The sequence below is a fragment of the Myxine glutinosa genome, chromosome 3, assembly GCF_964187855.1.
Source record: "Myxine glutinosa chromosome 3, kmMyxGlut1.1, whole genome shotgun sequence".
In the NCBI taxonomy this organism is placed as follows: domain Eukaryota; kingdom Metazoa; phylum Chordata; class Myxini; order Myxiniformes; family Myxinidae; genus Myxine; species Myxine glutinosa.
In genome coordinates, this window is record NC_136263.1 from 122,234,178 (window position 1) to 122,245,907 (window position 11,730).

General features: G+C 51.0%; 1 long non-coding RNA gene across 1 annotated transcript in view; it reads right to left on the reverse strand.

Moving 5' to 3' along the window:
• The window catches only part of LOC137423970 (uncharacterized), a 30,741-nt gene extending 22,661 nt beyond the window's left edge, over positions 1 to 8,080 (reverse strand). Inside the window, exon 1 of the long non-coding RNA XR_010983846.2 lies at positions 8,030 to 8,080. This is a non-coding gene — a long non-coding RNA (uncharacterized LOC137423970). The remainder of the gene's footprint in view (positions 1 to 8,029) is intronic.
• Between the last annotated feature and the right edge of the window lie 3,650 nt (positions 8,081 to 11,730).

Genomic DNA, 11,730 nt, shown 5'->3' on the forward strand with positions numbered 1-11,730 from the left:
ACTTGTAGATGATCTTCCGGACAGTCGAATGATTGATTTCAAATTGTTTGGAGATCTTTTTAAATCTATTCCCAGACTTGTAGGCATCTTTAACCTTCTTTCTGAAGGCCTCAGAGAGCTCTTTTGATCTAGGCATGGTGACGCCACACACTTCAACAACATAGAGCAAATCAAACTAAATGTCTGAGGTTTAAATAAGACAGGTTCCTCCAAGATCCTCTCTAACGATGTTCTAATCATTTTCACCTGAGCTGGTGCACCTCATTCTAATTTTAGGTATTTGAAGTTGTGATAAATGTAGGGGTTGTAGCGGTTACCGCTGGATGTACATAATCGCCTTGCACCGGCCAGAACACGGCCAGACGCGCCTCTCCCGGGCATGCCCGGACTCACTGTTCCCGGGCACGCCCGAACCTCCCGGGCACGCCCGGTCTCGTCTTTCCCGGGCATGCCCGCTCTCGCCTTTCCAGGGCTCGCCCAGAGCGTCCGGGCATGCCTGCTATCGCCTTTCCAGGGCACGCCCAGAGCGTCCGGGCATGCCCGCTATCGCCTTTCCAGGGCTCGCCCAGAGCGTCCGGGCATGCCCGCTATCGCCTTTCCAGTGCTCGCCCAGAGCGCCCGGGCACGCCCAGCCTCGACTTGCCAGGCCGCAGCCAAACACGCCCGGGCAGGTCCAGACTCGCCTTTCCAAGGCTCGCCCTTGATACCCGGGCATGCCCGGTATAGCTTTTGCCGGGTAATCTTCCCGACATAAATGTGTATATATATTGCTGCCCGATAAACGGGCTTGTCAGAATACCTGAGCTGTTTTGTTTCAATAAAGCAACTCGGACGAATTCCGTCTTTGGTCGCGTCAATTCTTTCGACTCGCGTTGGAGCGCAGTTCCTTCATTGGTGACCTACCGACATGGATACGGCAGTGACGCTTAAACTGCCTACCTTCTGGGAGGCTCACGCGGCTGTTTGGTTCGCCCAGGCGGACTCCCAGTTCGCCCTGCGAGGCATCACCGCGGACGACACCCGCTTCCACCATGTTGTGGCGGCGCTCGGGTCCGCCACCGCGGCCCGCGCCTTGAGCCTCCTCCAGCACCCGCCGGCTGCTGACAAATACGACGCGCTGAAGACGCTCCTCCTCGGCGCTTTCGCCCTCTCACCGGCAGCACGCGCACGGTGCCTGCTTGACCTCCCCGAGCTCGGCGACACGCGCCCGTCCGAGCGCATGGACTATATGCTCTCGTTGCTCGGCGAGCACTCTCCGGCATTCCTGTTCCGGGAGCTGTTCCTCCGTCAGCTGCCTAACCCGGTACGCCTCGCCCTGGCTGGCACGTTGATCACGGATTCCCGCGCCCTCGCCAGGGAAGCCGATAAGATCTCCTCGGCGGGCCAGCACATCGGCGTGGTTATCTGGAGCCCGCCGCCGTCCGAGGCGACGCCCACGACGCCCGAGCGCCCTGCGCGGTTGGAGGCCGAACTGCCGGTGCAACTGGCGGCCGCCACGCCGCACCGCCCGCTTCCGACACGAGGGCCGGGGCCTCCACCTGACCGGGCGTGGTGTTATTACCACGCCAGGTTCGGACACAAGGCTCGGACGTGCCGGCCCCCGTGCACTTTCGGCAGGTCGGGAAACGGCCGGGCCGGCGTTCATTCCCAGCCATGAGCGCCAGCCACTCGGGCAACTTGCTGTTTATTCGGGACAAAGCGTCTGGACGGCGTTTCCTGTGCGACACCGGCGCCCAACTGAGCGTCATACCTGCCTCCGAGCAGGACAGGCTGGACGTAGTTTGCGGCCCCTCTTTGGTCGCTGCTAATGGCTCGGCCATACGCACTTTCGGCCCACGCGTCGTCACCCTCTGCTTCGGCAGCCAGCGCTTTCAATGGACTTTTGTTACCGCCAGCGTCCCCGTGGCTTTGCTGGGCGCCGACTTCCTCTGCGCGCACGGGCTGCTAGTCGACGTCAAACGACGTCGCCTTGTCCACGCCGAGACCTTCAGCTCCCTGGCGTGCACAATGAGCAGCTCCGCGCCGACCGAACTGGCATGCGCCCTCCCGGCAACGAACGAGTTCGCTCGCCTGCTCGTGGAATTCCCGGCCCTCACGCGGCCGACGTTTTCGGCCGTCGCGGTGCGGCACGGGATCGAGCACCACATACCCACTACGGGCCCGCCGGTCTACGCCAGGGCCCGCCGCCTCGACCCAGCCAAGCTCGCCGTGGCAAAGGCCGAATTCGACGCGTTGGAGCACCTCGGCATCGTGCGGCGCTCCGATAGCGCGTGGGCCTCGCCACTGCACATCGTGCCAAAGCCGGGGGGTGGATGGCGCCCGTGTGGTGACTACCGCCGTCTCAATGACGCTACCACCCCCGACAGGTACCCAATCCCGCATATTCAGGACTTTTCCGCCCGTTTGGCGGGACGGGTCATCTTTTTGAAAATTGACCTGATACGGGGCTACCACCAGGTACCTGTCCGGGCGGCCGACATCCCGAAGACGGCCGTCATCACGCCGTTCGGCCTGTTCGAATTTTTGCGGATGCCGTTTGGCCTCAAGAACGCGGCCCAGGCGTTCCAGCGCTTGATGGACGGCGTGCTGCGCGACCTGCCGTTTCTTTTCGTCTATCTGGACGACATCCTCGTCGCCAGCACGTCCCGCGCCGAGCACCTCCTCCACCTCCGAACACTGTTCGGTCGCCTCAGCGAGCACGGCTTAATTGTCAACCCGGTCAAATGCCACTTCGGTGCGACGACCGTTGACTTTTTGGGCCACCGCATCACCAAGACCGGGGCCGTGCCGCTGCCGACCAAGGTCGAGGCCATCACCACGTTCCCGCGTCCCCGTTCCATCAAGGCCCTCCAAGAGTTCCTCGGCATGGTGAATTTTTATCACCGATTCGTGCCCCGCGCTGCTCAGCTCATGCGGCCCCTTTACGAGGCCCTCCGGGGCAAGCCGGCCAAGCATGACATTGTTTGGTCCGCGGCCATGGACGCGGCCTTCGCCAGTGCCAAACGGGCCCTCGCCGACGCAACGCTGCTGGCTCACCCGGTGCTCAACGCGCCCATCGCCCTCACTACGGACGCCTCCAACTATGCGGTGGGCGCCGTCCATGAGCAATGGGTGGACGGGGTTTGGCAGCCACTCGCTTTTTTCAGCCGGCAACTCCGGCCGAACGAGTTAAACTACAGCACGTTCGACCGCGAGCTGCTCGGGCTATTCCTGGCCATTCGCCATTTCCGACACCTCTTGGCGGGCCGCCCGTTCACGGCTTTCGTCGACCACAAGCCGTTGGTCTACGCAATGGCTAAGGTCACGGAGCCGTGGTCGGCCCGCCTGCAGCGCCACCTCTCCGCCGTGTCGGAGTTCACCACGGACATCCAGCACGTCGCCGGCAAAGACAACGCCGTGGCCGACTGCCTTTCGCGGGCCAGCGCGAACGCGGTCCACCTCGGCGTGGACTTCACGCTCATGGCGGCCGACCAGACCACCGACGCCTCGGTGCAGGCACTCCGCGTGGCGGACACGGGCCTCCGCCTGGCCGACATCCCCTTCGCGGGCACCGTCCTGCTCTGCGACGTCTCCCAGGGCCAGCCTCGCCCCATCGTGCCCGTTTCCTGGCAGTGCCGCATCTTCGCCTCCATCCACGGCCTTTCTCACCCGGGCCGGAAAGCTTCTCAGAAGCTGGTGTCGGCGCGTTTCGTCTGGCACGGCCTTCGACGAAACATCCGCGACTGGGCCAACGCCTGCACGGCCTGCCAGCGAGCCAAGGTCCACCGCCACACCCAGGCCCCGCTGGCACCTTTCACCGTGCCTGAACGGCGTTTCGACCACGTCCACGTGGACCTGGTGGGTCCCCTGCCCCCCTCGCGGGGGTTCACCCACCTGCTCACCATGGTGGACAGGACCACCAGGTGGCCGGAGGCCGTGCCCCTCACCTCCACCACCACCGCCGACGTGGCGCAGGCGTTCATCGCCACCTGGGTCGCGCGCTTCGGCGCACCAGCGGACATCTCGTCCGACCGCGGCCCACAGTTCACGTCTGAGCTTTGGGGCGCGGTCGCCCGTTCGTTGGGGGTCATGCTGCACCGCACCACGGCCTACCACCCCCAAGCCAATGGGTTGTGCGAGCGGTTTCACCGCTCCATGAAGGCCGCACTCATGGCCGGCCTTCAGGACGACGGTTGGGCCGACCGGCTGCCGTGGGTCCTTTTGGGCCTTCGCACGTCCCCCAAGGAAGACCTCCAGGCGTCCGCCGCCGAGCTCGTCTACGGCCAGCCACTCCGCGTCCCGGGCGAATTCGTGCCTGACGCTACCAGTCCCTGGTCCGCCGCTCACCAGCGCTCGGACCTCCAGGAGGCCGCCCGACGATTTGCCCCCGTGCCGACGTCCCGCCACGGTGGCCCCCAGTCCTACGTCCCCCCGGCGCTTCGCACAGCGGAGTTCGTCTTTGTGCGTCATGACGCGCACCGGGGGCCACTCCGGCCGCCGTATGACGGGCCCTTCCGGGTCCTGCGACGGGGCGACAAGTCTTTCATCGTCGACTTCGGCGGCCGGCCGGACCGGATTTCTGTGGACCGCCTCAAACCGGCGCACATGGACGTCGACCGACCACCACGGTTGGCCCTTCCTCCGCGGGGAGGCCGCCCCCCGTCCACAGTTCCCCCCGCTCGACCACCCACCACCACGTCAGACCCCTCCCCACGACCCTCCAGGGGTCGCTTCGGCCAGGTCATCCGGACCCCCCTTAAATTGACCCTGCCGGTGCAGGTCGATTCTGGAGGGGTGTGTGTAGCGGTTACCGCTGGATGTACATAATCGCCTTGCACCGGCCAGAACACGGCCAGACGCGCCTCTCCCGGGCATGCCCGGACTCACTGTTCCCGGGCACGCCCGAACCTCCCGGGCACGCCCGGTCTCGTCTTTCCCGGGCATGCCCGCTCTCGCCTTTCCAGGTCTCGCCCAGAGCGTCCGGGCATGCCCGCTATCGCCTTTCCAGGGCTCGCCCAGAGCGTCCGGGCATGCCCGCTATCGCCTTTCCAGGGCACGCCCAGAGCGTCCGGGCATGCCCGCTATCGCCTTTCCAGGGCTCGCCCAGAGCGTCCGGGCATGCCCGCTATCGCCTTTCCAGTGCTCGCCCAGAGCGCCCGGGCACGCCCAGCCTCGACTTGCCAGGCCGCAGCCAAACACGCCCGGGCAGGTCCAGACTCGCCTTTCCAAGGCTCGCCCTTGATACCCGGGCATGCCCGGTATAGCTTTTGCCGGGTAATCTTCCCGACATAAATGTGCATATATATTGCTGCCCGATAAACGGACTTGTCAGAATACCTGAGCTGTTTTGTTTCAATAAAGCAACTCGGACGAATTCCGTCTTTGGTCGCGTCAATTCTTTCGACTCGCGTTGGAGCGCAGTTCCTTCAGGGTGTACTTACTTTTTCCACATGCGAAATTTGCATTCATGTTTATTTAAATTATACAATGGACTACAAAATGTAAATGTTTCATGATATTTGTTATATTATATCACCTTTATCTGTCAATATTGTTGAAATGAAGATCAAATAGCTGAATGTTGAAATATGTTGAAAAAGTCAAAACTTTACATGGGGTGTACTTACTTTTTCACATGTATGTATGTATGTATGTATGTATGTATGTATGTATGTATGTATGTATGTATGTATGTGTGTGTGTATGTATGTTTGTATGTATGTATGCATGTATGTATGTATGTATGTATGTATGTATGTATGTATGTATGTATGTATTATGTCCCTCACAAACATCTACCATCAGAGCTGAGGATCTGGTCACATGACAGGGGACGCATTTAATAACCATTACAGTTGCATATTTTAATAAAAGGAAATATGATAACCTTCTGTGGAACGTTTTGGGGTCCCAACGGGTGTCGTAAGGTAGGTGGTTTCAGAAATTCCTCAATACAATTATGATTTTAAAATGCGATTGCCACGGACCTTGCTCCTGAATACGGAAGTGAACAGATGATGACGATTCGCTGGTTTGATATCTCAATACAATCGTGATTTAATATTATATTTTGATATATTAATACTATAATATTAATTTGTGATTGGAATGATGCTGTTTGGAATGAAAATATAGAAATATTGAGTTTAAAGCAGAATGAGGAAATGACGTAAGCGTTTCCTTCCGTGACATTCGCAGATTCCCCATTTGCAGTTTCGCCATTGACTGGATATAGCAACATTCATACTGGGTACGTTTTTTGTGCAAGTCTTTCACGAACCTGCTGTCAATGCCTGACGTTCGACTGAATGTGAAACAGGAATGTGGAGTTTATTGAAATTTTAAAAATACTTACATTATTTGCTAACTGCTAACTGGTATCCCCATCCAAGTCATACTATTCTCTTCAACTAAAGTATCAAACAAGCATGGCTATGCCGTTGTTAGGTTTTCGGTCTTATTTTGTATACATATTCATAGTCGAGGCTCATGGAAGAGCTCGTGCAGTGAACGGATCAGAACGTAAAAGACAAAAATGGGATGCAAAACACACATGCATGGGGTGGACAAGTTGGACACAGAGGATACATGGGGTGGACAATTTGGACACAGAGGATGCATGGGCTGGACAAGTTGGATACAAAAGGAAACTCGAAGGATGTAAAACTGGAAAATTGGGAGGAGAAATTTGGGTGGGGTTATCGAGGGTTGAAAAGATCACGGTTTTGGATTGGGGATGATCTGAGAGAGTGGTGAACAGCAGTCTTAAACACCTGGAGGGAATAATGACATTGAAAAGGATGTGGATGTTGCTTCCACAACTGGAGAAAAAATAGAGGAACAAATGAGGTTTTTTTCTTCTTTTTTGTATGCAAGGTCGAGGCTCGTGTAAGAGCTAACATTGATCACAAAAAAGACAAACTGACACATCAAATATAAAACATATGAGAAAGGGAGTGGGAGAACAAGATGGACAGCAGGGACATCGGGAGATCTGTGGGAGGGAGTGGGCTTGGGGGGCGGGGGGGGAGGAGGCATGGGAAGGGGCGGGGGGGGGTGGGAGAGGTAAAAAAAAACAAAAAAAAACACGTGGAGACTGCTAGGACTTCCAGGAAAGAAGTCGGTATTTCTAAAAAGTGGATCTGGTGTGAATTAACGGGGGTAGAAAAGATCTAGGTTTTGGATGGGGGAGGATAAGAGATGGTGGTGAACAGCTGTTTTAAAGACCTGGAGGGAGGAGTGGGATTGAAGAGAGTGAGAGAGTTTGTTCCAGAGGCGGGAGAAAAGAGGAATGAAAGAGTGAAGGTGAGCAGAGAGGCTTAATTTTGGCAGTTTAACCATATTGAGGGTTACTGGCAGATCTTTTGTGACCTGTAGGAATATTTGTGGGACAGAGCACAGAGAGAGCTGGGGGAGCTAGGCCGGATAGGAGTCGGTAGAAGACAGAAAGAGGATAGTGGAGGTGAGCATAGTGATCCTGGATTTGGGTAGTTTAACCATAAGGGGGTTGATGGACTGTGTGAGCCCTGCAAAAACCTGGGAGGGGGAGTGGGAGGGGGGCACAAAGCATGCAAAGAGCAGAGGGTGCAAGACAAGAAAGGAGGCACTTATAGACAGAGATACAGAAGACAGAGAAACCATACCAAATTTTAAATTTCATTATTTTAAAGAAAAAAAACTGTTACATCATGTATTTGTGAAAATAGAACTTAAATACATCAGCAAAAAGCACATTCAGTATCAATAAATAATGCGAAATGTAACGTTCATGCTGAAATGGTTTGGCACCTGCATTTTTACTTCCTATATAAAGGAAACGCCATCAATTTTCTCTACTTTTTTGTTCCTTGTGGAATAATAGTTCCTTTTGGAAACAAGGTTGGCACTGCTCACTGGAAAGCATTTTCCTACTCATGATTGTTTGCTTTCACATATATCGAGGCTATCCTGCCAGCTGTTGCATATATTTGGTGAATGTTACATTCAAAATTCAATTATACACTCAGTCTGCTGGTTGCCACATTTTAGATGGCGTGACTAGTGGAAGTACCGTTGATGTCTTTGATATCCACAAGCAAGAGACAGCTTATGGAGCAACCAGTATAATCCCCTCTCCAATGAACGAAGTACCAGGATAAAAGTCAAGTACTAACTATTCTGCCAACCCGTTTCCAAGCTGAAGCAGCTCTTGTCCTATTTAAAGATCTGCTTCCCATGGCACTTGGAAGAACAGGGTAGGTGAGTTGAGGCTGCGCATTCGATATTGATGGATACACTGCAGACACAAAATAGGACAACACCTGTGTCAGGTTCATTATCGAAATTTCATTTCTCCCACTGGATGATTTTATTATGAAATGTGACTGTAGGTTGCACTTCAGAACTAGAGAGTTCATAGAACACATTACCCCATACAGTCTTGAGAAAAAGGGCATGGGACTTTATTGGAAATATTTTATCGGAAGAAGAATAATAATCTTGAAATCCCCCCACCCTGAGAGCACAAGTGGCAAATTTGATTGCTCGAGACTGCGTACAATTTTGCCAAAATACTGCTAAACTGCATGTTTTTAGAAGTGCAGACAAGGCAAATTGTGTTCTAAAATGTTCAATTACATTATTTAATTGAAATAAAAGCAAAGGTTTTGAAAGCTGTCGAAAAAAACCAACAACAAAAAATTAATCGGAAGTTTACCGCTGTTGATGCAGCATTTTTACACCACTTTATTTAACATGGTAAATGAGTTATTCTTAGCTGTTTCTGTCCTTTCTGATGTCCCTAAAAACAGTACATTCATAATTTTGTTTGATTTTTAATTTTGTTTGATTGTCAGACAGACAGACTGAATCAATTGTTTTGCCGGATTCGATTAAGCGCGCTGTGTACATGCGCGCTCAGGATGAGACACCGTACAATTTTCCAAACTCAGAGACAAAATACTGCTAAACAGCAAGTTTGTGCTGCGATTAATGTTCCTAATCATGTTCTACAGTGTGGAAAATATAAAATTCAGTTGAAATATAAGTAGTGTCTCGATCATAGACTGACAGACAGACAGAGTGAAGCAATCACTTAACCCTGCTTTGCACTACAATGTGCGGGGTAACAAAAAGCTTTCACAAAAAAATGAAAAATACATTTGAGCGCATGCTACTGAGTCATGAGGTTGACTGTGGGTGGTATAATACTCACCAGGATTGAGCAGTTTGGTAAACAGAATACGGAGCTCTCTATAGTATGAGTTCCAACTTTTATAAAGCATAACCCGACACTCATACAAAAAATGTAAGTGAGTCATGATAGAGCAGCTTATTCATATAGCATCGGATGTGATGTCATAGGTCACAGTGTGGTTGTTCTCACGGTGAATGAGTGCACAGCAGATACGTTACCATTCGATAAGAGTAGACTATTGTGTGGCAATGCACGGGCCAAATTCTAAATTCCTACCCTGATCTACAGGGACATTGCAGCAGCAGCATTGCCATGCCTCGGTTATGATGTCACAATCAGAGCACTTCATAAATGATCCCCAGTCAATATATACATTCTCTCGATAGACAGAAGGTTGGAGGTCAACCATATTCAGTATTTGAAAATACTGGATGGAGAATTACGACAAAATTTCAATTGACCTTAAATCTTGTCCATTGGCGACAAATTTTTGTTATTGGTTGTAAAAATAAATAAATAAACAAACCTGAAAAAACACATTGTTACATGGTTTTGCAAACTCCTTTTGAACCAGAGCAGAATAAACGCCTCTTTGTAAGGTATATAATCAAATAAACATGCAAAGTAAATTACACGAAACATGCCAAATGGATACACTGTGAAACTGCAAATGCTCAAGTAAGCCTAAACAATATTGCTTTAGTCATGCTCAGTTACCCCCAGACCCAACAAAACCAAACAAAAATGACTATATTTCACTAACCAACTGAGTTCGTGAAACTGATTGCTGAGCAATCACAAATTAAGTTAGTTCTGTTATTTCTAAACATTAAAAAAGAAGTATGGCCAGAAATTACTGCATTGTTTCACCTCATAACATGCTTTATTGTCTTTGTACACACTCTTGATTGAGACTTTTGTTTCTCTTTACACAAAAGTAGGAAAACTAAAAGTCCAGGGAAAAGGTTTTTAAGACCCAATATTGGTGCTAACCAGACTGTAGGCACACAGGTGATGAAGTCCTCCTTCCCCTCCCACACCCACTCAACCCAAAAGAGGAAGACAATACAACCATAAAGTAAAGCATTTAAATTGGGAAGATGGCAATGAGACAGTACTTAGTACACCCAGACACATCCATTGGAATACCAGTGGCAAACACCATTCCAAAAAAAAATTTCATCACTGTTTCAAGAGAACCACTCAGCACTGGGGAGCAACGTTTGAGGCACCCCATTGACAGAAATGAGTCAGTATGAATGAAACACACAATTTAGAATATGAATCATGATGCAATTGAATAAGCCATGCCATTTCCACTGTGCAAGACTCTATCCAAAACAGTGAGTTTTGAAAAGGCCGTTGATGACGTTTTTGGGGCTTTGGCAACCTCTCGAGAACAAAGTCAGCATGGCACATTTTCAGTTGAAGATGTGAAAGAACTCAGTTAAAACCGGATTTCAAAAGAAGCAAAGCTGGATCCTTACAAGCTTTGCTTTCTCAATGAGATTGTTGAGGATGATCGAACTTTGTCATTTGCCTGACATGTTGGAGACAATCGAAGAGGACAATTGTATACTAATGTATTGTTTGCTGATGAGGCAAATTTTCACATGGATGGTAGTGTGAACATGGAGTTAAGTCAATTTTTGAGCAGATGCAACAAAATGTGCTTTGTGACTTTCCACAATATGAGAAGACTTATCCAAGAAAATGGAGGACAACTTCAATAAAAAAAAACTATAAAATAACTTCACAACACACACTATATATATATATATATATATATATATATATATATATATATATATATATATATATATAATTATATATATATATTGTTGCGGATATGAGGACTGTATTTTTTTTGATTGTGTGCTTTATTATTATTATTATTGTTATTCTGCGCCTCCTGCCTCCGGAGCTGTGTAAAGGTCAAAGGGCGTCCCATAATTAGTCCATAAAAAGCATCCACACCACAGCTAATCATAGAATACCCCTGTTCAACAGTTATATCTTATTATGTGTTTTAGGGTAAGGCTGTGTCTCCCATTAATTGAAATACTCCATTGCACCAGTGAAAGAGATAGATTCCCTTCATTCCCACTCCCAAAACTTCCATTCCCCCTTTTCGTCAATTGCCATTCGCATTGCCAACTGCATTTTGGGTGGTTTTCTCTTCATCCGCCATTGACCACGAGGCAGGGTTGGGGAAGAAAGGCGGGTCCCCACCTCGTCATAGAGGGGAGGAGTGAGTCAGCCCCACTCAACCAACCACGAACAAGGGGTTGGACTTGGAGAGGGTGTGGAAAGAAAGATCGAGGAGGTTCGTGAAGGTTGAGGGGTGGGGCCTATATAACCCACGGCAGGGCGTTGGCAGAAGGGAGATGATGAGCTTTTACCGAAACTGTGAGAGAAGTCCAGAGTTGAGCTGCAGATCGAGCCACCGAAACTGCGAGAGAAGTCCAGAGTTGAGCTGCAGATCGAGCCACCGAAACTGCGAGAGAAGTCCAGAGTTGAGCTGCAAATCGAGCCACCGCAACTGCAGCCACAGCAGCGTGAGGCCTGGACGGCAG